General features: G+C 26.4%; 1 protein-coding gene across 5 annotated transcripts in view; it reads left to right on the forward strand.

The window, feature by feature from the left end:
• LOC142239297 (uncharacterized) overlaps positions 1-27,837 on the forward strand; it is a 351,852-nt gene that overhangs the window by 15,745 nt on the left and 308,270 nt on the right. For all 5 annotated transcript variants that reach the window (XM_075311082.1, XM_075311083.1, XM_075311084.1 and 2 more), the window contains exon 3: positions 17,567-17,590. The gene's annotated coding sequence lies outside the window, so the exon portion shown is untranslated. The remainder of the gene's footprint in view (positions 1-17,566; positions 17,591-27,837) is intronic.

Genomic DNA, 27,837 nt, shown 5'->3' on the forward strand with positions numbered 1-27,837 from the left:
CTATGGAAAATGTTGTCAAAATTTTATTTCTGTAGAAAATTTTATTCCTATAGAAAATTTTTAACAATTTAATTACTATAGAATTTTGTTAGATTTTTATTTCTATAAAAATTTTTTTCAAAATTTTATTTCTACAGAAATTTTTTCAAAATTTTTACAGAAAATTTTGAAAAAATTTTACAGAAAATTTTGTCAAAATTTTATTTCTATAGAAAATTTTGTCAACATTTTATTTCTATAGAAAATTTTGTCAAAATTTTATTTCTATAGAAAATTTTGTCAAATTTTTGTTCTATAGAAAATTTTTTCAAAATTTTATTTCTATAGAAAAATTTGTCAAAATGTTATTTCTATAGAAAATTTTCTCCAAATTCTATTTCCATAGAAATTTTTTTTCAATATTCTATTTCTATAGAAAATTTTGTCAAAAATGTATTTTTATTTATCTGAATTCTACCAACTATCTGAGAATTCTACCAACTGTGACAACCGTGATTACAATACTACGGTAGTCTTTGTAAGCGGATATACAACTAAACAGAATTAACATTGAAGAGTTGACAAAAAAATATTTTTTTTTAAATTCATTTTAAAGGAGCTCTTGACAATAATTTTACAAAGGAATTTTTGTTGAAATTTAGAGAAAAGTGTTTTTTCGCTCAAAACAATGTTTTGTATTTTCTAAAAAATTGTATTTTCCGTCCCTGACCTCAACCCAGGCGTTCTGTATAACAAACCGAAAACATATAGAGTACAGAATAACTGTTCTTTGTATTTCTCTAATCCATTCAGATTTGTTCTGATCGCTCTGAGTGCACTTGACTAAGAGCGTAAGAGGAATACGTATTTGTGGATAGTGAGGACATCAGAATAACAACAAGATGTTATTCGCAAGGTTTATTCCCTTCGTGTACCCAACATTAAGGTAAACATCAAATCGGGAACATAGCAAGAGAGAGGTTCACCATCTGTGGTATCAATATGAACTGAATAGTCTAAGAGAGCCTCTATACGGATCTAACAAACAGGTTTAATTAATTAATTCATCTCTCAACGTTAGTGTATATATGGTAATGTTGTCCAAAGTGTTCGGAAAATTTAAACATTTTTGATTTTTCCATTCTCTGTTTTGAACAAAATACACTTTCTCAACTTTTAAACTGTTCACATCAGTGCCACCTATATGTGAATAATTGAATTATATACAAATACCTCATAATGAGGCATGCCAATTACCAATCGATAGATATTTTGCTGGTAATCCCTAGTAAATCAATTTTTTCCTTTTTTCATTCAACCGATCCAAATGAATTTCTGTTTAGGATTCCTATATTTGCAGTACTTGAGTACAAATCTTTCATTCACCTATAGATGGCGCTTGTTAGAATATTCATAAATGGATTTATTTGCATGCACATTAGGGTGATCCTGTTTAATTTAAAACTAATTTAAACAATCCTCTCTCTCTCTCTCTCTAACCACGAAGTAGAATCTCTTAGCAACTTGATGGCTGATTATTTTATAATAAATTGTTAAAAAAAATATTTGTCTCATTTTCAATTTAAAATCTCTATACGGAAATCTTTCTTTATTTTTTTAAGAACACTTTTGATTAAACAATCACGAGCTGCTTTATCATCTTGTAGAGCTGTTGCCATTTACGTGCTATGATAATTCGAAATGACAATGAAAGCTTTTTATTTGTTCTTTTTTAGAAAAAAAAGATAGAAATCTCTAATCTTCGATGATTTCATTGCGTATATCGTCATATATCGTCTGTGAAAAAGACTTCCTACTGCTAGAATGATATTGAACTACATTTTTTTTTTTTAATGTTAAGGTCTAGCTCTCAAATACCAATTTGCCCAGTGGGTGGGTGATTACTTCAAGCTCCATTAAATTTTAACACAATTTGCACAAAATAAATGAAATACGTAAATGTATTTCTTCTTCCGCCTTTGGAAATTAGTTATGGCCCAAGTAAAATTTTATACACACTACACATCATTAAAATACCACAATCACAATGATATCAGTTAACAGGGAACAAGAATTAATTAAATAACAACCAAAGCAAATTAATTAGCAACTATTTTCTTTATAGCGAACGAAAATAATTCATAAAAAAACTCCATAAAAAATCTCCCCTCCTCCTCCTCAAAAAAAAGTAACAAGAACAAAACTGAATTTCAACAACAGACAAACACGCAAATGGCCTCTCTCATATCTCCGCATATCTCTCCAAAATAAAATTCAAATTCGTTAGCTAATGGGGGTGAATTGTTTTGAATAAGCCGGTAATTGGATCACGATGATGGTAATGCCAGTTGTTCTCACTCTTGACCATTATTTGCTTAATGGGAAAAATAAACAAATATGGTCATTCAATAAGGCCTCTCCTCCTTCCACCGCACGCCTTGTTCCCAAGCATGCCATCATGATGTTGAAGTATGCATAAGAGAGTAAAAACAAAAAATCCACCACAAATATATATATGCAAGTACACGAGAGATATCAAATAACAACAAACAATTCTAATAAATAAAATTGAAGTGAAATAGATGGAGGAAAAAAAACAACAACGACAAGCACCTAACAGGCCCATAAATGACATTTTTTCAGCAAAAAAATCGACAAAAAAACTTTAACTTCTAACCATAAAAAAATTGTCTGAACCAGAGCCAAAGACCACATATTCTTTTTTGGGAGGCAACCATGGCAAACCATTGACTATAACAAAGTGAACAAATAAATAAAATAAAAATTAAATCATTACAGTAAGGTGTGCCTTGCTACCTCGGTAAAATACACCAAAATAGCATTAGAAAAACCACACCAGATTGAAGTGGACAACAGCAACAAAAACAAAGAGACAGACACAAAAACACCGGTCATAAATGCTGGCTGCTGGAGTTTGTCCTAATGCTGCCTTGTCGGATGTTGGCAGATACCAGGTGGAAGTTCTGCACTATCCATAATTGAGTACAATACAAACAAAAAATTAAAATGGTTTTCTTTGTTTTTTTTTTTGGTCGTAGAACAACAATTGGCAAATTGTTTGGATCTTTAATTCACTTTTGACCCATTTACACAGGTAAATTTAAGACATGCCCAAATTGTTTTTGTGTTTTGGATCTATTGGACCCAATGCCAAGCTACAATAAAGGATGTTTCAAAATATTATAACTTATATTTCTATGGAAAATTTTGCAAACTTTTATTTCTATAGAAAATGGTGTGAAAATTTTGATTTCTATAGAAAATTTTGTCAAAATTTTATTTCAATAAAAAATTTTGTCAAAATTTTATTTCTATAGAAAACTTTGTCAAAATTTTATTTTTATAGAAAATTGTGTGAAAATGTCAATTTCTATAAAAAATTATGTCAAAATTGTATATCTATAGAAAATTTTGTCAAAATTTTATTTATATAAAAATTTTTGTCAAAATTTTAGTTATTTAAAAATTTTTGTCAGAATTTTATTTCTATAGAAAATTTTTTTTCTATTGAAAATTTTGTCCAAATTTAATTTCTATAGAAAGTTTTGTCAAAATTTAATTTCTATAGAAAATTTTGTCAAAATTTTATTTCTATAGAAAATTTGATCAATATTTTATTTCTATAGAAAATTTTGTCAAATTTTTATTTCTATAGAAAATTTTGTTCAAATTTTATTTCTACAGAAAATTTTGTCAAAATTTTATTTCTATAGAAAATTTTGTCAAAATGTTATTTCTATAGAAAATTTTATCAAAATTTTATTTCTATAGAAAATTTTATTTCTATAGAAAATTTTGTCAAAATTTTATTTCTACAGAAAATTTTGTCAAAATTCTATTTCTACACAAAATTTTGTCAAAATTTTATTTCTATAGAAAATTTTGTCAAAATTTTATTTCGTTTTGTTATTGTTGGTTTTGTTCTTTAAGCATTGTTGTTGTTTTTTATTTCAGCTTAAAACCATACATTGACTAAACTACAAGAGTAGCTTAACCAACAGAGGAAAAGAATGTTTGTCAAATTTATTTGGGCAAAGCCCTATAGACTGCAAGATGGTTGGATGGACGCACGTTTCGGAATTACCACATTCCTCATCAGCATCCTCTACTTGCAGCAAAACTATCAACCAATTATCAGAATAAATTCAGGCAGTTTATTAAACCCAACAAAAACCACACTTGAACCCTCCGAAAAAAGGTTTTACATTGATAGCCGGCTTATGCCGAAATAAATTCGAAACAAACATATCTCTTTTCCTATGCCACTGTCAAATCATCGATTTGAATTCACATAGCTGGGTTTATTTTGAGCGTGCCTCCTCTTCTTTTTCCATTTGTTTTGTTTTGTTATTGTTGCCATGTGAATTCAAATCGATGATTTGACAGTGGCATAGGAAAAGAGATATGTTTGTTTCGAATTTATTTCGGTATAAGCCGGCTATCAATGTAAAACCTTTTTTCGGAGGGTTCAAGGGTGGTTTTTGTTGGGTTTAATAAACTGCCTGAATTTATTCTGATAATTGGTTGATAGTTTTGCTGCAAGTAGAGGATGCTGATGAGGAATGTGGTAATTCCGAAACGTGCGTCCATCCAACCATCTTGCAGTCTATAGGGCTTTGCCCAAATAAATTTGACAAACATTCTTTTCCTCTGTTGGTTAAGCTACTCTTGTAGTTTAGTCAATGTATGGTTTTAAGCTGAAATAAAAAACAACAAAATTTTATTTCTATAGAAAATTTTATCAAAATTTTATTTCTATAGAAAATTTTGTCAAAATTTTATTTCTATAGAAAATTTTATCAAAATTTTATTTCTATAGAAAATTTTGTAATTTTTTTTTTCAAAATTTTATTCTCTACGAAATTTTTCGTAGCAGTATTTTCACTTTGTGTTTTTCTATAAGAAAACTTCAATTCAGCCTGGAAGAATAGAATTCTCTATAGGGCAGCTTCAATTCAGCCTAGCTGAATAAAGTCTTCTATAGAAAAACTTCAATTCAACCTGACTGAATAGAGTTTTCTCTACGAAACCTACAATTCGGGCTGGATGAATAGAGTTTTCTAAAGCAAAACTCCAATTCAGACTGGCTGAATAGAGTTCTCTATAGGAAAACTTCATTTCAGCTTGGCTAAATTGAGGTCTCTATAGGAAAACTACAATTGAGCCTAGCAGTTTTACTGATAAACTCAATTTTAACTAAGTCTTGCTTAGTTTCAATCCAAAGTATTCTGACATATTTTGAAATGTAAAACAGAATCATACGTGTGAACATTGGTTGTTCTTTTGTATAAAACAGTGTTTCGTGTTTTCTTTATTTTGTGACGGTTATGAAACAGCATCCGGGCCTCGTACTTTATTTGAGACATGCGAATTTACACGTATTTCACGGGTTTGAAAATAGTAAAGGCTATCGTGGATGCACCCACTATTCTTCAATACAGTTTAATATAGAGACTTGAAGGCAATGGAGTTGTAATTAAAAAAATATATAGAAATATTTTTATTCAAAAATTAGTATTGTTGTTGAAGTTTTGTTGAAATTGGTAAGTTGCTGTTGTGTTAATTTATGGTTGTCTCTTTAAAATTGTTTGGAATGTATCATGTTAAAGTGTATCAATTTAATCGTTCCAAATAAGAATTCGCCCCAAAAATAATTCGCCTATATGTTATCAGAACTTCTAATCATAAGGTACCAACAAACATCAGCCATCAAATCACCAGCACTTCCTTGAAATTTCCATTGAATTTTATAAAGACAACGAGCAACGATAACAATCTATGGGCATACAAATTGAAAATTGAATGTTGAATATTGTGTAATTGAGTGTTTCATTAATAAGGCATTGACGCCTGCTTTATCTTATCTGAAACCTCATACCGTAAGAGAGTCGGTCAGACAGTCAACCGCCATTGTAGCCCCGCCAGTCAAAGTGCTCAGCAATCAAAAGTGCTCAATAAACTGCAATTGCAAAAGAATGGTATGAAGCAAGCCAAAATTATGATCGAAATGTAGGTATATTAATAAGTCTGTCAGTGCGTTAAAGCAAGCAAACACAAAGAGAAAAATGCTGATACAGAAAAGTTCTTAGAGAATAAAATATTGGCAAAAATTTTTATAGAAATGAAAATTTGAAAAAAATGGATACACAATTTGAAAAAGAATTTTTATAGAAATAAAATTTTCTATAGAAAATTTTTGTTGACAAAATTTTCGATAGAAAAACATTTTTACAAAGTTTTCTATAGAAATAAATTTTTGAAAAAAAATTTCTATAGTAATAAAATTTTTGACAAATTTCTATAGAAATAAAATTTTTCAAAAAATTTTCTATAGAAATAAAATTTTCGCAATATTTTCTATGAAAGTAAAAAATTTTGAGAACATAATCTATAGAAAAAAATTTTCGAGAAAATTTTCCACAGAAATAAAATTTTATAAAAAATTTTATAGAAATAAAATTGTATCACAATTTTCTATAGATATTAAATTTTGACAAAATTTTCTATAGAAATAAAATATTGATAAAATTTTCTATAGAAATAAAATTTTGACAAAATTTTCTATAAAAAGAAAATTTTGGCAAAAATTTCTATAGAAATAATATTTTGACAAAATTTTCTATCGAAATAAAGTTTTGACAAAATTTTCTTTAGAAATAAAAGTTTCTATATAAATAACATTTTCACAAAATTTTTTATAGAAATAAAATTTTGACATATTCTATAGAAATAAATTTTTGACAAAATTTTCTATGGAAATAAAATTTTGACCACATTTTTTTACAGAAATAAAATCTTAACAAAATTCTCTATAGAAACAAAATTTTGAAAAAATTTTGTATATAAATACAATTTTGACAACAATTTTCTATTGAAACAAAATTTTGAAAAAAAAATCCTATAAAAAAAAACATTGACAAAATTTTCTATAGAAATAGAATTTTGACAAAATTTTCTATAGAAATAAAATGTTGACAACATTTTCTATAGAAATAAAATATTGACAAAATTTTCTGTAGAAATAAAATTTTGACAAAATTTTATATAGAAATAAAATTTTGACAAATTTTTCTATAGAAATAAAACTTTGACAAAATTTTCTATAGATATAAAATTTTGACACAATTTTCTCTAGAAATTGAAATATTCACACAATTTTATATAAAAAATAAAATTTTGACAAAGTTTTCTATAGAAATAAAATTTTAACAAAATTTTCTATAGAACAAACATTTTGACAAAATTTTCTGTTATAATAAAATTTTGACAAGATTTTCTATAGAAATAAAATGTTGACAAAATTTTCTATGGAAATAAAATGTTGACACAATTTTCTATAGGAACAAATTTTGAGAAAATTTTCTATAGAAATAAAATTTTGAAAAAGTTTTGTAAAGAAATACAACTTTGACAAAAATGTTCTATTGAAACAAAATTTTGAAAAAAAATCCTAGAGAAATAAAATTTTGACAGCATTTTCTATAGAAAAAAAATTTGACAAAATTTTCTATAGAAATAAAATGTTGACAACATTTTCTATAGAAATAAAATATTGACAAAATTTTCTATAGAAATAAAATTTTGACAAAATTTTCTATAGAATAAAATTTTGACAAAATTTTCTATAGAAAAAAAATTTTGACAAAATTTTCTATAAAAAGAAAATTTTGGCAAAAATTTCTATAGAAATAATATTTTGACAAAATTTTCTATCGAAATAAAATTTTGACAAAATTTTCTTTAGAAATAAAAGCTTCTATATAAATAACATTTTCACAAAATTTTTTATAGAAATAAATTGTTGACAAAATTTTCTATTGAAATAATTTTTGACAAAATTTTCTATAGAAATAAAATTTTGACAAAATTTTCTATAAAAAGAAAATTTTGGCAAAAATTTCTATAGAAATAATATTTTGACAAAATATTCTATCGAAATAAAGTTTTGACAAAATTTTCTTTAGAAATAAAAGTTTCTATATAAATAACATTTTCACAAAATTTTTTATAGAAATAAATTTTTGACAAAATTTTCTATTGAAATAAATTTTTGACAAAATTTTCTATTGAAATAAATTTTTGACAAAATTTTCTACAAAAAGAAAATTTTGGCAAAAATTTCTATAGAAATAATATTTTGACAAAATATTCTATCGAAATAAAGTTTTGACAAAATTTTCTTTAGAAATAAAAGTTTCTATATAAATAACATTTTCACAAAATTTTTTATAGAAATAAATTTTTGACAAAATTTTCTATTGAAATAAATTTTTGACAAAATTTTCTATGGAAATAAATTTTTGACAAAATTTTCTATGGAAATAAAATTTTGACAAAATTTTCTACAAAAAGAAAATTTTGGCAAAAATTTCTATAGAAATAATATTTTGACAAAATATTCTATAGAAATAAAGTTTTGACAAAATTTTCTTTAGAAATGAAAGTTTCTATATAAATAACATTTTCACAAAATTTTTTATAGAAATAAATTTTTGACAAAATTTTCTATTGAAATAAATTTTTGACAAAATTTTCTATGGAAATAAAATTTTGACCACATTTTTTTACAGAAATAAAATTTTGAAAAAAATTTGTATAGAAATACAATTTTGACAAAAATTTTCTATTGAAACAAAATTTTGAAAAAAAATCCTATAGAAATAAACTTTTGACAGCATTTTCGATAGAAAAAAAATGTACAAAATTTTCTATAGAAATAGAATTTTGACAAAATTTTCTATAGAGATAAAATGTTGACAACATTTTCTATAGAAATAAAATATTGACAAAATTTTCTGTAGATATTAAATTGTCTATATAAATAAAATTTTGACAAATTTTTCTATAGAAATAAAACTGTGACAAACTTTTCTATAGATATAAAATTTTGACACAATTTTCTACAGAAATTGAAATTTTCACACAATTTTATATAAAAATACAATTTTGACAAAGTTTTCTATAGAAATAAAATTTTGACAAAATTTTCTATAGAAATAAAATTTTAACAAAATTTTCTATAGAAATAAAATTTTGGCAAAATTTTCTATAGAAATAAAATTTTGACAAAATTTTCTATAGAAATAGAATTTTGACAAAATTTTCTATAGAAATAAAATGTTGACAAAATATTCTGTAGAAATAAAATTTTGACAAAATTTTCTATAGAAATGAAATTTTGACGAAATTTTATATCGAAATAAAATTTTGACGAAATTTTATATAGAAGGCAAATTTTGACACAATATTCTGTAGGAATAAAATTTTGCAAACTTTTCTAAAGAAATAAAATTTTGCAAAAATTTTCTATAGAACAAAATTTTGACAAAATTTTGTATAGAAATAAAATTTTGCAAAAATTTTCTATAGAAATAAAATTTTGCAAAAATTTTCTATACAAACAAAGTTTTGACAAAATTTTCTATAGAAATAAAATTTTGACATAATTTTGAAAAAATTTCTATAGAAATAAAATTTTCTATAGACCCGCTTCTATGAAAAAGTTCATTGAAAATCTTTCCTATGAAAATATCCATAGGGAACCTTTTCTTTGAAAAGGTTCGTCAAGTACTGTCTAAAATTATTTTCAGAGTGTACCGCGTATTACTCAACATTGTTATTATGGTCAATGTTTATCATGACGTATGGCCCGGTGTGGTTAGGTATAGATAAAGTGAAGACCATTATAATGGAGTTGTGGTAATTTGGTATACCTATGACGTGCCTGTTGATAAAGAAGAACATGACTGGTAGCAACGATGATAAACCCTCATTTCAGTGGAACGTCGGAAGTTGGTTAAGTGACGCTATAAATAATGCAAAATTTCACATAGTAAAAATAGTAAAGTGGTATATCCCACTTAAATAATTGATAATATTTGAATTGGAACAGGTGAAGGCCTGCTAAAGTAACAGAGACACCTGACACGAGGCAGCCTGTGAACTTTGATAGTTAGACTCCTCGTGTAGAGTGATTCCCTATCAACTGAAATTTCCTTCCAAAAGTAAGGTAACTTACCTACATATGTGTGTCAAACCGATATGGCAGAAATCATGGTCTATAGACCAACTTTGGTCATAAATTTTCCTTTCAATTGCCAAAGAATTTTTATTTTGTTGGTGCTCTTTCGATTTCTTGACAATTTGTTATTGTTATTATTATTGTGCTTTGCCTTTGGTTCAGTGCTTTAGTTTTCTTTTATAGTCATCGTAGGTCTTATCGCTTTTCAAGTCAAAGACCCATTTTCTTTAGAGTTTTTCTTTGCAACAACTCTCAATAATAGTTGGAAGGTTTTTTACGACAACGTTGAGGACAATTTAATCGCCAATTACTTTTGCTTTTATTTCACGGTACATTGTCAATAATGTTGAGCTTAATATCGAAATGATTGAAGTTTCACAATAATTCCATGCCATTAGAAGAATGGCATGGAAGCAACGACAGACAAAGAGAGAGCGAGAGAGAGATAGAGAGAAGTAATCTCATAGATTGAGAATAGTGCCCTAAAGTCTGTGAAAGACTCATTATTTGAGATATTGTGTAAAGCTGAGTGTGAGATGATGACTGTGAGATAATCTTAAAAAATTAAATTTGACAAACTTTTCTTTGGAAATCATTTTTTTATAGAAATCAAATTGTGAAACATTTACTATAGAAATAAAATTTTCTATAGAAATAAAATGTTGACAACATTTTCTATAGAAATAAAATTTTGACAGCATTTTCTATAGAAAAAAAAAATTTTGACAACATTTTCTATAGAAATAGAATTTTGACAAAATTTTCTATAGAAATAAAATTTTGACAAGATTCCCTATAGAAATAAATTTTTTACAAAATTTTCTATAGAAATAAAATTTTGACAAAATTTTCTGTAGAAATAAAATTTTGCAAATTTTTCTATAGAAATAAAATTTGACTAAATTTTCTATAAAAATAAAATTTTGACAACATTTCCTATAGAAATAAATTTTTTACAACATTTTTTAATAAAATTTTGACAAAATTTTCTATAGAAATAAAATGTTGGCAAAATATTCTATAGAAATAAAATTTGACAACATTTTTTATAGAAAGAAAATTTTCACAAAATTTTCTATAGAAATAAAATGTGACAATATTTTTTATAGAAAGAAAATTTTCACAAAATTTTGTGTAGAAATAAAATTCTGACAAAATTTTCTATAAAAATAAAATTATGACAAAATTTTCTATAGAAATAAAATTTTGAAAAAACTTTTCTATAGAAATAAAATTTTGAAAAAATTTTCCATAGAAAAAAGAATTTTGACAATATTTTCTGTAGAAATAAAATTTTGATAAATTTTTCTATAAAAATGAAATTTGGCAAAATTTTCTATAGAAATAAAATTTTGACAAGATTTCCTATAGAAATAATTTTTTTTTCAAAATTTTCTATAGAAATAAAATTTTGACAACATTTTCTATAGAAATAAAATTTTGACAAAATTTTCGATAGAAATACAATTTTGACAAAATTTTCTATAGAAATAAAATTTACAACATTTTTTATAGAAAGAACATTTTCACAAAATTTTCTATAGCAATAAAATTCTGACAAAATTTTCTATAAAAATAAAATTATGACAAAATTTTCTATAGAAATAAAATTTTGAAAAGTTTTTCTATAGAAATAAAATTTTGAAAAATTTTTCTATAGAAAAAATAATTTTGACAATATTTTCTATAGAAATAAAATTTTGATAAATTTATCTATAAAAATTAAATTTTGACAAAATTTTCTATAGAAATAAAATTTTGACCAAATATTCCTTAGAAATAAAATTTTGACAAAATTTTCTATAGAAGTAAAATTTTGACGAAATTTTCTATTGAAATAAAAATTTGACAACAGTTTCTATAGATATAACCTTTGGACAGAAATATATTCTGAAAAGAAAATAAAAAAAAAAATAATTTAGGCTAAGATTTTTTCTCTTATGTGTAGCCTCACATGCAGTTTTGTTATTTTACTCCATTCTGTCAGATATTTGTATTAAAAACCAAAAAAAAAAAAATTTAAATCGTTGTTGGTGGTATTCGAGAAGTAAATGACGATTGAACTCCCGCGGATGTCATCGCCTTTGTTTTTATTTTTTTTTTTTCAAACATTCATCCATTTCTATTCAAGGAATAAGTTTTCGATAGCTTCGAATGGTTGTGAGGTTTTCAAAATTGGTTTCGTAGACTCAAGAAAAGGGAGTACCAAACACTTTACCACATGGATGAGGAGAATTTTATGGCATCCATTAGTTGGAAGTTTGCAATGGATGTGCTATATTATTATGCCTGGTGATATTTCCGTGGCAGAATGCGAAACAAAGGGACCATAGTTTGTTTGTTTTGTTTTAATTCAAAGAAGAGTGTTACAAAAATATGAACATTCAATCAATCAGAAGTGTTAGCTTAGTGGATAACTCGATCTGTGGCGTTTAAATATGGATTTTATAATATAATATTTTTTTATAGTTTATTTTCGGGTAGAAAAATTTCTGAAAGATGCTTTTGAGAATAGTTCACAATTTTTACGATAGTTTAAAATAAATGGAGTCTTTACTCATTTCCTTTGAACTTTTCCGATTTGTATATGTGCACTTTTACCAATCTGGTCATATATGGGACACACATATTTATTTATTGTTATGATTGCGCTATTATTATGTTTTTATTAACATCCACTGATTCCGTTGGCATCTCAATTTCAATCCATTCCATTTGTACAATAAATGGTCTTTATCAATTATTTTGTTTTTTTTCTTCCAAGCAATAATCATTTGTACATGCGTTTAATTGCTCCATAGAGCTCCTTAAACTGAAAGTAAATGTGGACACATACGAGAATGGTTATTTAAGAAACAATTTTTGCTAAATTTCTATAGAAAAATTTTACTTCCATAGAAAATTTTCTCGAAATTTTATTTCTATAGAAAATTTTGTCAAAAGTTTATTTCTATAGAAAATTTAGTCAACATTTTATCTCTATATAAAATTTAGTCAACATTTTATCTCTATATAAAATTTTGTCAAAATTTTATTTCTATTCAAAATTTTCTGAAAATTTTATTTCTATTGAAAATTTTGACAAAATTTTATTTCTATTGAAAATTTTGACAAAATTTTATTTGTATTGAATTTTTTTCAGAAAATGTTATTTCTATAGAAAATTTTGTCAAAGTTTTATTTCTATAGAAAATTTTATTTCATAGAATTTTTTTGACAATTTTATTTCTATAGAAAATTTTGTCAAAATTTTATTTCTATAGAAAATGTTGTCAAAATTTTATTTCTATAGAAAATTTTGTATAAATGTTGTTTTTATTTGTCAAAATTTTATTTTTATAGAAAATTTTGTCAAAACTTTATTTTTATGGAAAATTTTGTCAAAGTTTTATTTTTATAGAAAATTTTGTCAAAATTTTATTTCTATTGAAAAATTTTCTGAAAATGTTATTTCATAGAATGTTTTTGAAAATTTTATTTCTATAAAAAATTTTCTATAGAAAATTTGTTAAAATTTTATTTCTATAAAATTTTTGTCAAAATTTTATTTCTAAAGAAAATTGTGTCAAAATTTTATTCCTATAAAAAAATTTTGTCAAAATGTTATTTTTATAGAAAATTTTAACAAAAAATTATTTCTATAGAAAATTTTGTCAAAAATTTATTCCTATAGAAAATTTTGTCAAAAATTTATTTCTATCGAAAATTTTAACAAAAAATTATTTCTATAGAAAATTGTGTCAAAAATTTATTTCTATAGAAAATTTTATCAAAATTTTATATCTATAGAAAATTTTATCAAAATTTTATTTCTATAGAAAATTTTGTCAAAATTTTATTTCTATAGAAAATTTTGTCAAGAAATGATTTCTTTAGAAAATATTGTCAAAATTTTATTTCTATAGAAAATTTTGTCAAAATTTTATTTCTATTGAAAATTTTTCTGAAAATGTTATTTCATAGAATTTTTTTTGAAAATTTTATTTCTATAGAAAATTTTCTGAAAATTTTATTTCATAGAATTTTTTTGACAATTTTATTTCTATAGAAAATTTTTTTAAATTTTATTTTTATAGAAAATCTTGACAATATTTTATTTCAATTGAAAAATTTTCTGAAAATGTTATTTCATAGAATTTTTTTTGAAAATTTTATTTCTATAGAAAATTTTGTTAAAATTTTATTTCTATAAAAAATTTTGTCTAAATTTTATTTCTATAGAAAATTTTGTCAAAATTTTATTTCTATAAAAAAATTTTATCAAAATATTATTTTTATAGCAAATTTTAACAAAAATTTATTTATATCTAAAATTTTAACAAAAAATTATTTCTATAGAAAATTTTAACAAAAAATCATTTCTATAGAACATTTTGTCAAAAATTTATTTCTATCGAAAATTTTATCAAAATGTTTTTTTTGTTATAGAAAATTTTAACAAAAATTTATTTCTATCGAAAATTTTAACAAAAAATTTTTTCTATAGAAAATTGTGTCAAAGTATTATTTCCATAGAAAATTTTTATATATTTTTCATTTTATTATATATTTAAAAATTCTCTATTAGCATTGATGAATTAATATAATTCAATCGGCTTACACCTGCTATCTATTCATTATTTTCGGATGTGACCTATTAAAACTAGATATGCATTTTTTATGATAGCAAATTTTATTAGATTCATTTAAATGCTACGAAACCCGTTAATTGTCATATAGACCTCGTAAAATTTATGTCTCTTTGATGTGCTTAAATTTTTAAAATGCGTTGAATGCTGCCGAACACTCAGTCAGTTAGCTGACTGAGTGTGTAATAAAATGCCAACAAACCTTTGTGGCGAGATCAAAAAGTTTATCTGAAGTAATTGGAGTGCAAGAGATCAGACAGCAACACCACCACCACACATCACCAAGCAAAACCATAACGTCACAGAGATTAATAAAAAATTAAAAGAAAAAAAAATCACAAATCTCTAAACCTCAATCCCTCTCTCCCTCTCCACCGTGCCAATAATAATGAGGAAAAAAAAATCAAATCAAAAAATTACCAGCAAAGCATTAGAGCTCACAGGAAAAAGGCTGGCTAGCCAGCAGCCATATAGTCGATGTTGATGGTGGAGAAGTAGGCGGAAATCAAATCGCCTCTAATGTAACAAATCAGTCTAGAACACAAGAGATATACGCACGATGTTGGACACTAAATTGACACGAGTGATGGACGAGTGCGTATAATGATTATATGGATTGGTATTTGTGTAAGAGTGTGTGGAAATACGTAAGTATATATGCGCCTATCTCTTGTCATATCAATTGCTATGGCTATTTTTATAAACTCCAAGTAAGCCTCCGCCAAAACCCCCACTAGCTAAGCTCTCCCTCTCTAAACTCAAGCATAATCGCCAACATCCAGTAGTAGCAGCATAATAGACTAGCCATCAACAACTCGTGTGTGTGTGTGTGGATTTGGGTGTTGTGTTTACTGCTAAAATCTTTTCTTTGGCAACCCCCTGCTATCTCACCAACACTTGAACCACAACAACATACCATTGACAAAGTGGCAATGCCAATAAACTCTGGACAAGATTTAATATCAATGGTCTTTTTTTATAAGTGCGTGTGTTTTATGTTTATTAGTTTTGTTTTCATTTTATACCCCGCCACTCTCTCTCGCATCCATTGACCCACCCTGAGATGGTATTCTAATGCATGTAAAACGAGTAATAGTTATTCATTCTTACACTCACTCAATGACTATTTTTATACTGAAATGTCTTGTTCTCTGAGGCCATATAGAAGGGGTTAGTAGCAGAGTCTTGTTATTGAGTAGATTTGCAAAAACTGCTACTACTACTCCTGAGGCTCTTAACAATGAATCTTTGCATGTTAATTACTTGTTATTCAAAACTGAGTGCCGCCGCCTGCTGCCACCCATGTTGTATGTGAGTATGTGTATTCTCTTTAGTGATGCTATTTTGAGAGCTATTAAATATGTGTGGCTTGTTTTGTAGGGCGCCAATGTCTGTATAAGCCCCCTAAAAACCAGAAATTTTATCCTGCGGGAAAGGCTCTTGGTTTTTGGAGAATTGTTTCAATATTGGATTTCTATGATCGAAAGAGGGGGGTGGGTGCGGGGGTGAATTGTTGCGATATAAGAATTTATAACAAAGATTACTATTATTATCTTAATGTTATGGGAGATTGTATTGTATGTTATGTTGGATAGAGTGGTGGGGGGCTACATTATGTGATATGTGGTGGTACTGGCCATGTGTTTGGGATATTGAATTGCCAACCGCAAATATAAATTTTACACCAAGTGTGTTTTATCACACATATAGTGGGGGGCAGGGGGTTTTGGTTGGAATGTTTTCCAAAAAATTGTAGGAATAATCACTTATGATACGATTTTGCAGTAAGGAGCAGATGAGTAAAGAAGGATAAACTTTGACAGAATTTTTTTTTTACACTAGACCATATAAAAAATGTTAACCCTCTAAAGCACTAAAGCCAATCTAACTCTATATTAGTTCACGCAATTATGTTTTGAAACATATTTGTGGTTTTTAATAATTATTGTTGTTTTCTTAACGTTGACTAAACTACAAGAGTATCTTAACCAACAGAGGAAAAGTATGTTTGTCAAATTTATTTGGGCTCTTTAGACTGCAAGATAGTAAGATGGACGACCGTTCCGAAATAACCATTAATCTATTATCTGAGTAAATTCACTAAACCCAACGTGAATTTCATTTAATTTTTTATGTACTTGAGTTAAATGACTTAAAAAAGGGGAAAAGTATACAGATTTAGTAAATTCGTACTTTCCACCAAATAGTTGAACATTTTTAATTTATACCAAAAATGTACTCCAATTGTTTTCTCCAAACTACGAGCAAGCGAAAAAATTAATTATGTCTAATATTTTTTTTTTTTAATTTGTCGAAGGAGATTTACCTATTTTTGTAATATCGGAAATTGTAATACAGTTTAGCTAAAATTGACACAAATTTTCTAAAAATAACCAAAATTGTTGTTCCTGGTGGGTTCACTGTTTTTTGTTTTTGAGTGTAAATGGTTAGGCTACAATAATTTTTTATGGATAACAAAGGATCTTTTAGATATATCACTCTTACATTGCAAAAAAAAAAAATATGTACGTGATATTAAAGATTACGCAACCTAAATTTTAGGACGCATAATTTACAAAATATTGAGGAAAATTTCTTTAAAATAAAAAAAGTTATAATATTTGCTTCAAAAAATTTTTTAATAAATTTAGGATACACATTTTTTTAACTTTGTGCCCCTCCGTTAAAGCCGTATATATTTCAGTTAAGGCAAATTTTCGTTGGAGTAAAGAAATATATTTTTGATTGACGTTTGTTTCCCACCGGAATATAAGCTTTTATATGTGCACGTCCACACTAAACATTTTATTTTTATTCATATATTTTATTTTTATGGATTTGACCAAATATAATACATATAATTTTTATTTCTTAAAATTCTATAAAATTAAAAATTGTATTTTTTCTCTTATTTCAGAATCTAATGTTCACCTCTTAATCGGTAAGTTTGAAATGAAAATTCTAAGAGTTTTATAAAATCCACCTCTCATAATATCACATCTCATGTTCTCTCTCTCCCTCTTCAAAACTACTGAAAATAATCAAACATTTCAGCCTATTGACCTCTGAAAAGAAATTGAGATGTAAATGAAGGAATATTCATACACACCACCCAACAACCACCCAAATCACTTAGCCCATCGCACACAGGCTCATACACACATGAATTATCAATAAAAATGTATGGTATTCAACACGGGCTGTTGTTGTTTTTGCATGTCAATCAACCATGCTGGGAATGAATTGAAATGAGGGTGCAAGTGTGTGTATGGGTTTCATGTACTCTCTTTCTCCATTAAAAAAAAGCCTAAGGCAAAATCAAGCAAAAATCATAGGAATTTATGGGTTTTGTTATTGCTAAACATTATTTTCAAAGTTTTTCTATTTTTTTTTTTGACATTTTCAGAAATTCTTTATTCCCCAATAGGAATAAATTCATGAACTTTAAATCACTTTTTTATCTAAATGAGAATGTTGAATATGAGCCATACCATATCGTATATAAATGTTAACTACCTTTCATATCTACCTGCCCAGCAGCAGCAACATAACTTATATTCTAAAGCATATACGCGCATATCTTAAATTCTAATAATATTTACGCTAAATTTACGATTCCCTAAAGTGAGTTTTGGGTTAGTTACGTCAAATAACAGGCATATCCACACGGTTGAAAAAGACTGTTTTCCATATGTTTGGCTATGAACATTATATGTTTGGAACACAAATTTTTAAACACAATATTTTTGAGTGCAAGCATATAATGTTCGTAAACTAGCATAACATGTTTGGGACATATATGTTAATATGTTAGAACATATTATGTTTGGGACATAAAATGTTTGTAAATATAATATGCTTGGATGCAAACATATATTAATTTAGAAATAGCCTATAAACATATATGTGTTTAGTAGCTTGGAGCGCTATTTAACAGGGAGCGATATTGAATTAAGTTGGTGGTTGTTGCTTGTTATTACAAAATTAACATTTTATTTTTCCTTGGGCAATTGATCAGCTACTTCTTTGATCCTTACAAACTGTGTGGTCCGCTGTTCGAATCCCCGTCCAGCAAAAGGTAAAATTAAAATAAAAAAAATCATACAATTGAATAATTTCTTCTACAATGTTTGTATTACAGAAAAAGGTGCTAAGAACTAAAAAATCTCGTGGAAGTGAAAAAGATGTGGGGGAATATACAATTGGGCAGAAACAAAATTTTGAGCATTCAGGTCGAAAACCTATGTTGTTAGCACCTATATTACCTGTTTATTTTCATAATTCATTATGATTGTAAATATATAAATAAATAAATAAAATTTTGAGCACAATATTGTTTGGGAGAATTTTTTTTAAGCATATAATATTTTTGGGTGCAAAATGCTTCCAAACATATTATATGTTCACATAATAACATATTGTTTTTTGGAAGACAACATTATTGAATTTGGATGCAAAAATACAAAATGTTTGGAAATTGACCACCCAAACATATATTGTTTAGACCAATATGCTTTCAAACATATTACATATTGGAAGAGATCAAACATATAAATGTTTGGGCAATAGCCAAAAATGTATATGCTTGAAGCAAAATATGTTTGGGAGTATATGTTACAGAAGCGATTTTTTGTGAGCGTGCATATGTATGCGTATAGATCATATACATATGTATACAAACATACATCATTTGATAAATAGGAAATGTTTGCTACTCATGCGACACTTTGTCGTTTTGTTTAAGAGCTGAGAAGTTTGTAGTTATATCTCTATATAGAAGTACGCACTTCTTCCACCTACATACACATCTATGTTATTGTATAGTGGTAGGTTATATAGGTATATCGCCCTCTTCATTCATGTGTATCACACGCTAGCTAATGTCATAAAAAATACAAAAAAGGTTCATTTCATTTACATACATGGTTGAGGTGACTATGTTTGTAGAGACGATGGGGGAAGGGAGAGTAAGCAAATATGTAAGTAAAACCTATACCCAAGCGACCAACTAGAGTATACAATGTTTGAAAGCTTAGTGATGTTGGTATAGGTCTAAATTGTATCTTATTTTTGCATTGAGGTGGGTCGTGTTTTTTTAGGTTTAAGTGCTAATAAGAGGTTTGTTATTGCTATTCGCTTAAATTCGAATTAATTTCTGATTATTTATTACTACTGAGGTGTACCAACTCAGCAATAATGCCAACAAATCCGAATATTTTAGGATTGTAAAATTATTTGTTGTATAAATTGGGAACAATATTTAGTCCCATAAAGAGAACTGACACGTAGAGAAGGAATACGAGAACTCCCAAAAATGTTTCAAAAGCATGTTTCAAAAGCATTTTTTTCACTTTCTTTTCACACTCCTTAGAGTTAACATTTTAACTATCCCCTAACAGAATATTTAAATTATTAAAATTAACCTCTTCCTCTCAACCGTGGATGTCCACTTCTACCACCGAGAAAAAAGTGAACCTAACATGAAAGAAAATGTAGATTGATATTAGAAAATTTCAACTAAAATATTTTAGTAATTGCAACATGATACAAATAAGTTAATAAATTTTTGTCAAATTGAAAAAAAAAAAATATTAAAAATAATACATTTTTCTGTTGTTTAATAAAATTTCAAATTTGGGAAGAAAAACTGTTAAAATTTCTTTTGCGCTATATGAAGCTCTAGGCAGACAATATTTAAGTAAAATGTTCCATGTTCACCGTCCAAAAATATCATTTTACTCTTAAAACAATAAGATATATAAAAGCCTACAGTCCTCTATATGAGTATGACAGAGCAATAGGATTGTATCTCAAAGGATATCATTGACCATTTAATCCAGTAAATGCCAAGAAGATGCGCAAAAGTCATCAAACAGCATGGCTGTAGTATACAGGAAAAATATCACCAAAATATTTCCAATTAAAAAGTTAATTGAAGTTTAATGTTTTTTCAATTAATAAATTAATTGATACAGTTAACTTTTTAATCAAGATAGAAACATTAAGTTAATTAAGTCAATGATTGAAAATTTTAAAATTTTTAATTAAAAAATTAATTGATACAATTAACTTTTTAATCAAATTCGGAAGACTAAGTCAGTTTAAAAAAGTGATGAACATTTCTTAATCCAAATAAAAACTCTAAGCCAATTCAGAAAGAAATTGAAAATAGTTACCTTTTTAAATAAGAAATTAATTGCAGTTTGCATTCAAAATCAATTAAATTTTTAATTGAATCAATTACAAAAATTAATTGAAAATTGCTAACGACATCAATTAATTTTTTAATCAAGAATTTTTTCTATGCCCAATTAAAACTGTGATTAATACTATCATTTTCGTGATTGAAGATATTTCAATTAAAAAATTAATTGGATCAATTAATTTCGTGATTGAATCAGAATTTTTGTTTGTGTGTACACACAAAAAAAAAATTTTCTGGTTCAATCACGAAATTAATTGATCCAATTAATTTTTTAATTGAAATGTCTTCAATCACAGAAATGATAGTATCAATTAAAAAATTAATTGAAGGTCAATTAAAAAATTAATTGATCCAATTAAAAAATTAATTGATACTATTAATTTTTGTGATTGATTTTTGTTTCAATTAAAAAATTTGTTGAATCAATTAAATTTTTAATTGAATATTTTGTAAAACTCAATTAAAATTTTAATTGGAAAAATTTCCGTGAAATTTTTTTCTGTGTAGGGAGCCACCGTGGTGCAATGGTTAGCATGCCCGCCTTGTATACATAGAGTCGTGGGTTCAAACCCAGTTTCAACCAAACACCAAAAAGTTTTTCAGCGGTGGATTATCTCACCTCATTAATGCTGGTGACATTTCTGAGGGTTTTAAAGCTTCTCTCAGTGGTTTCAGTGCAATGTGGAACGCCGTTCGGACTCGTTTATAAAAAGGAGGTCCCTTATCATTGAGCTTAACAAAGAATCGGGCAGCACTCAGTGATAAGAGAGAAGTGAACCACTGTGATATCACAATGGACTGAATAGCCTAAGTGAGCCTTAAATATCGGGCTGCCACTATACCGACCTTAACCTATGGCTGTAGTACCAATTATTAACATTTATCGTAAAAAGTGACAAAAGTTTAATTTTTATTTTTAAATATATGAGACACTTATTATAATTATTTTTGGACCTAGACCTTCTGAGTGCAATACAGGCATGCTTACAAACTGACAAAAATCTTTTAAGATAGCACTTCAAATTGTAAAATACAGTATTGTAGAAACACCCGTTGGTAGAACTCTGCCAAATATGGTAGATTTTTTACTCTTTGCTGGATTGGTAGAATTCTTAATGTTTTGGTAGATTTTCAAAAATATTCCTCTACAATTAAGAAGTACTTCAAATTTTTATAGAAATAAAATTTTTACAAAATTTTCCATAGAAATAAAATTTTGACAAAATTTTCCATAGAAATAAATTTTTCACAAAAATTGCTGTAGAAATAAAAAATTTAGAAAAAATTTTCCATAGAAATAAAATTTAGAAAAAAATTTTCATAGAAATAAAATTAAAAAAAACTCCCTTTATAAAATCTTCTTACATTTTATGTAGAAAAAAAATTGTAACAATTTTCTATAGAATTTTGACCAATTTTCTATAGATATAAAATTCAAAATAAGATAATAACATCTTTGGTGGATTTTTGCTAAAATTTTCTTCAAATTTTTATAGATTATTTGGTAGATTATTTTTGGCACGAGTGGCAACCGTACTAACAAACCAAGAATAATATTTCGGAATTTTATACATGGGAAATTTAGCATTACGAAAGGACCATAGATACATTTTAAAAGGATTTAATTTAATATGTTTTAATGTTAATTTTTCGAAAAAGTATTCTAAAGTATAGCCTGCTTATTATGTTATTGATGACCCACCTTAATATCCATGTGATTCAATGTGTATGAGTTTACATTTCATGAGTTATGATACATAAGAACCCAACTAGATGACATTATTGTGGTACTCCCAAAAAAAATTTTTGTTTTGTTGACTGAGTCTATTTGGTATTATTTTAGGAGTATTTAAAGTGATACACACAACAACAACAAGAACCTAGCAACAAATCCATGGAAATGACAAACATTCCCATTCACACAACTCTCATAAGTTTACACACATCCCTATCTTTAGGTGGCAATCATACATTCATACATATTCCTAGTCATGGGTGGAAGTTATGCTCTCGCATATGAACATAACTACTGTTATATTTATCAAGAGGATAAAGAGAGCGAGAGAGAGAGAAGATATACAATAGGGAAATTCGTTTGTTTTGATGGTTTCGTTGTAATACAAACTAACCAAGAAAAGCTATTGTATTGTTGTTGTTGTTGTTATTGTTGTGTGACAGTACAAATACTCCATCATCTAATATTGTTAATTGTCTCGTGTTTGGCCCTGATAAGGGTTAATATCAACCATCTATGGTAGGTTTGGGTACACTCTCGCACACACATACACGCACATATGTTATGAAAGTTTGAATGGTAGATGGGGCGAATTCATTGCGTGTTTCTGCCACCATTACTATCAAAATTAGACTTCTTTGTTAGGCCAAAACCTCCATCTCTAGCACAAGCTCAAAGTATTTTATTTACCGCTAGGCCCCTACCACTAACCATCCAACTATTCGCTTGTGCTATTCGCTCTATCTTCCATTGAGTTTAGTTTTATTTATGCTTGTTTTTGATTACATAACTTGTCGACTCACCGACCGACGAACCTTCAAAGTTAAGGGCCCGATAGCTGCCTATGCATACCCTGCCCTACCTTACTAACGCTACGTTGTGATGTTATCAACAATCAGAATGAAAACACCTTCACCCACAAATTTAAAATTAGCAATACGAATGGCACAGTGTATTTCCACCCCATATTGGGGGTTTTGGGAATTCGCAAAGCTCAACATTTTCATCAATTAATTTATATCAAAATAAATCAAAGTAAAGTAAATTAATTTCAATTAAATTAAATATAATTAAATTATATTAAATTACATTAAAATTAAAATTCAAATTTAAATTAAAATTTAAACTAAAAATTAGAAATTAGCATTAAAATTTTAATCAAATTTAAATTAAATTTAAATTTAATTACATTTAAAATTAAATTTAAATAAAAATTTTAATTAAAATTAATTTATTTTCTTTCAAATTAAGTTGGATTTAGTTTCATGTAATTTAACTTTATAATAAATTTAAATTTAGTTTCAATTGCTATTGATTTTTATTTAAATTTGATAATTTAATTAAAAAAGCTAAAAAAAATATAAATTCAACTAAATTGAATTGTTAAAGCGAAACCTCTCATAAAAGGTGTCCACTTTTGAAAGGTGACAGTTTTTTAAGGAATTAAACTTTGAGATGTTTCAGTGCAAACAATGTATTTATGTTCCTCCAAGTTTTTTTTTTATTAAAATAATAAAATTATCTATATTTTATTTTAAAAATAAAATCAAAGAAAATATAATTTCATAACACTGTTGCCATAACCTCTGTCATCTCCTATCAGCTGTAGTTTGCCATTCTCTTTGTTCTCTGAATTACCAATTGTTTGTGTGAGCACGTGTGTGTGTGTTGTGCTTCGAATTGTTCTCTGCATTTCGTTTACTTACAGTTTTAGTTACAGTTACATTAGAGTTACTTTTTTAATGGAGAAATACTTTAAACCTTCCCCTTACCCCTCTCCCCATCATACACACAGAGAAAATGCGCCATTTTTGTGATATTTTTTTCATTTTTATGTTTGGGACTCGGTGGGTCTCTATTGTTTTCACTTTAGGCAGCATTGTGGGGAGCAGATAAGACCTTCACACAAAACAAAAAAATACGGTGGAATATGATGTACCTTATTTTGTAGATGGCATCGGGTGTTTGAAATGGAAACTTTTTCTAATTGTTAAATCATTGTCGTTTTTATCTGTTTGTCTAACAAGGTGAGGGTTGGGGGGCGGTGGACTGCTCTCTATTGTTTTCTTGGAATCCTTTTTTTAAAATTTTATGGTTTAGGGAAAAAGAAATCCTTTTTTTTTGTACTAATTGCTGCACCTTTTGTGTGTAAAAAAAACTGAAGTTTTCTTTTGAGGGAAAAAGTACAATACGTTTATCGCACAATTTGCTATACTTTCTATTAAATACTGTTTATGGTATTTGGCTTTGTTTGCATTTTGGCTGGCAAAGAGTAAATGGTGTAATTTATCATATTTTATGAGTTACTTGACAAATCCTCTTTAGGACAAATAAGCACGCACTAATCGACTTAGATATAGTGCAGCTAAAGAGGTCTCTGAATTCACGCAATAATTTAGATGGATTAAGGTTAAAAAGAAATTCTTTATATTAAGGAATTTAATGGAATTATCTCCATTTATTTCCATTACGTTCTAATTTTTTTTAATTTAATTAATTTTTTAAATTGTAATTTAATATAATTTAGTTATTTCTGTAATCTATTTTACTTTGGTTTATTTAATTTGAATTAATTATAATGAAATTAACGTTTGGTTGACTAAACTCAACAATAAATTTGTATTCGGCTTAATTTAATTTAATTTAACATATCATTCCAAAATAAATTACTTTGGTTAATTTATTTAAATTAACTTGTTATATTTTACATTAATATGTTAAACCCTCATTAGAATGTTAAGTCATCACTGATATGCCAGTGATCATCTGCAACCACTCATTTGCAATCTCCCTCTCATTAAGTTCATTATCCTCTGCTTATGTTTTTTATATGTGTAGAGCAATAAATATATAGGCATCTCAAGTAAAATTAACAGAGCTTTTTTTTTACTACAGGTGAACTACATTACATGTTACGACGTGAAGTCATATTTTACATTAAGATGTTAAATACTCTCACTCTCATTAACTTCTTTTCGCTTTACTTATATTGATACATCAAAGACCATGCAATGTATAATGGCGTTAAAATTAACGGTGCTGTATTTTGTCTAGAGTACACTAAAACTACATTTAATTTCTCATTTGATTTATTCAATTTCTCTTTGGAGAACGAGAATTTCCGTATAAATCAATCAATTTTAATTTGAAAAGAACTGTAGGTGGAGAATTTTACATTATTTTAGAAAATGTGCTGCTCAATGTGCACAAGGGAAGAAAACAAATTTTAATTGTCTTGGAAAGTGTGTATATGGACGTTTCTTGGTATATGGCAAGAAATTTGTGTGCTTTGTTAACTTGTTCGGATGTTAAGTCATATTTTACATTAATATGTTAAATAATCATAAGGATGTTAAATTGATATGCCTGTAATCATCTCATTTCATTACATTCTCACTCTCATTAGCTTCATTTACCTTTACTTATGTTAGTATATGTGGATACGGAAATTTTTTTTTTTAAATGATGAAAATTCATACTAAACAAAATTTTGATTTCTAGTGCCACTGCATAAATGACGTCGCAAAGAAATGTGTTCAAAATTCGTAAAACAAAAGAGATCAAGCAAACAATCCAAAATAGCTGACAAGCTAACTCATATTACTACTATCCAGATTAACAAAACTTCAGTTTTTAAACACCAATGGCAATGGTTGTCATTGTCGGTGGCTTAGGTTAATCCATTTTATATTTCCTTTGTGTGTTGGCGTTTTGTGGTATCCGGTGTTTAATTTTTGTTTTCAGTTTCACTTTCGGCTTATTTCACAAATGCGAAAACTTTGTTCAAGTTAAGCACTCGATTATTCCTATGTTTATTTTTTTATGTCTTTTTTTTTTGCAAAACATTTTTAAGGTATCTCCTCCCAAGCACAAAGGCTAAAATTGATTAACTTAAGACTTGTGGCTTAAGTCTCGTCTGTGCCGATTTGGAATCGCATGCTGAAATTTGAGCATAAACACCAGAGTCATGGTCAAACATCAGGCCATTCCTCTTTTTTTTGTTTGCTCGTAGCCAAACAATTACACTTGCCGAAGTTATTACCTGTCATCAGGTTTCCCTAGCACGACATTTGATTTGACAACATTTCTAAGAAAAGCATTTAGGACATATTGTAAAGGGTGTGTTTTGTTTAATTTCTTTAGGATTTTTGTCAAAACTTTATCTCTGTAGAAAATTTTGTCAAAATTTTGCTTCCAATAGAAAATTTTATTTTTATAGAAAATCTGTAAAAATTTTATTTCTATGGAAAATTTTTGCAAAATTTTATGTCTGTAGAAAATTTTTGCAAAATTTTATATCTACCGAAAATATTGTCAAAATGTTATTTCTATAGGAAATTTTGTCAAAATTTTATTTCTATAGAACATTATGACAAACTTTTATTTTTATAGAAAAATGTGTCAAAATTTTATTTTTATAGAAAAATTTGTGAAAACTTTATTTGTATAGAAAAATTTGTCAAAATTTTATTTTTATAGAAAAATTTATCAAAATTTTATTTTTATTGAAAAATTTGTATAGAAAAATTTGTTAAAATTTTATTTCTATAGAAAAATTTTGTCAAAATTTTATTTCTATGGCAAATTTTGTCAAAAATTTATTTCTATAGTAAATTTTGTAAAAATATTTTTTTCTATAGACAATTTTGTAAAAATTTTATTTCTGTAGAAAAGGTTGTCAAAATTTTATTTTTGTAGGAGAATTTTTATATAGAAAATTTTGTCAAGATTTTATTTTTATAGGAAAATGTTTATATAGAATTTTTTTTATAGAAAAATTTTTGAAAATTTTATTTGTATAGAAAAATATGTTAAAATTTTATTTCTAAAGACAATTTTGTAAAAATTTTATTTCTATAGCAAATTTTGTCAAAAATTTATTTCTATAGACAATTTTGTAAAAATTTTATTTCTTTGGAAAATTTTGTCAAAATTTTATTTCTGTAGAAAATGTTGTCAAAAAAAATTTTTTTTGTAGGAAAATGTTTATATAGAATTTTTTACAGAAAAATTTGTGAAAATTTTATTTGTATAGAAAAATTTGTCAAAATTCTATTTCTATAGAAAAATTTTGTCAAAATTTTATTCCTATAGGAAATTTTGTCAAAACTTTATTTCTATAGAGAATTATGTTAACATTTTATTTCTATAGCAAATTTTGTCAAAATTTTATTTCTATAGTAAATTTTGTCAAAAATTTATTTCTATAGACAATTTTGTAAAAATTTTATTTCTGTAGAAAATGTTG

The sequence above is a fragment of the Haematobia irritans genome, chromosome 5 (genome assembly GCF_050003625.1).
Source record: "Haematobia irritans isolate KBUSLIRL chromosome 5, ASM5000362v1, whole genome shotgun sequence".
NCBI classification, from domain to species: Eukaryota; Metazoa; Arthropoda; class Insecta; order Diptera; family Muscidae; genus Haematobia; species Haematobia irritans.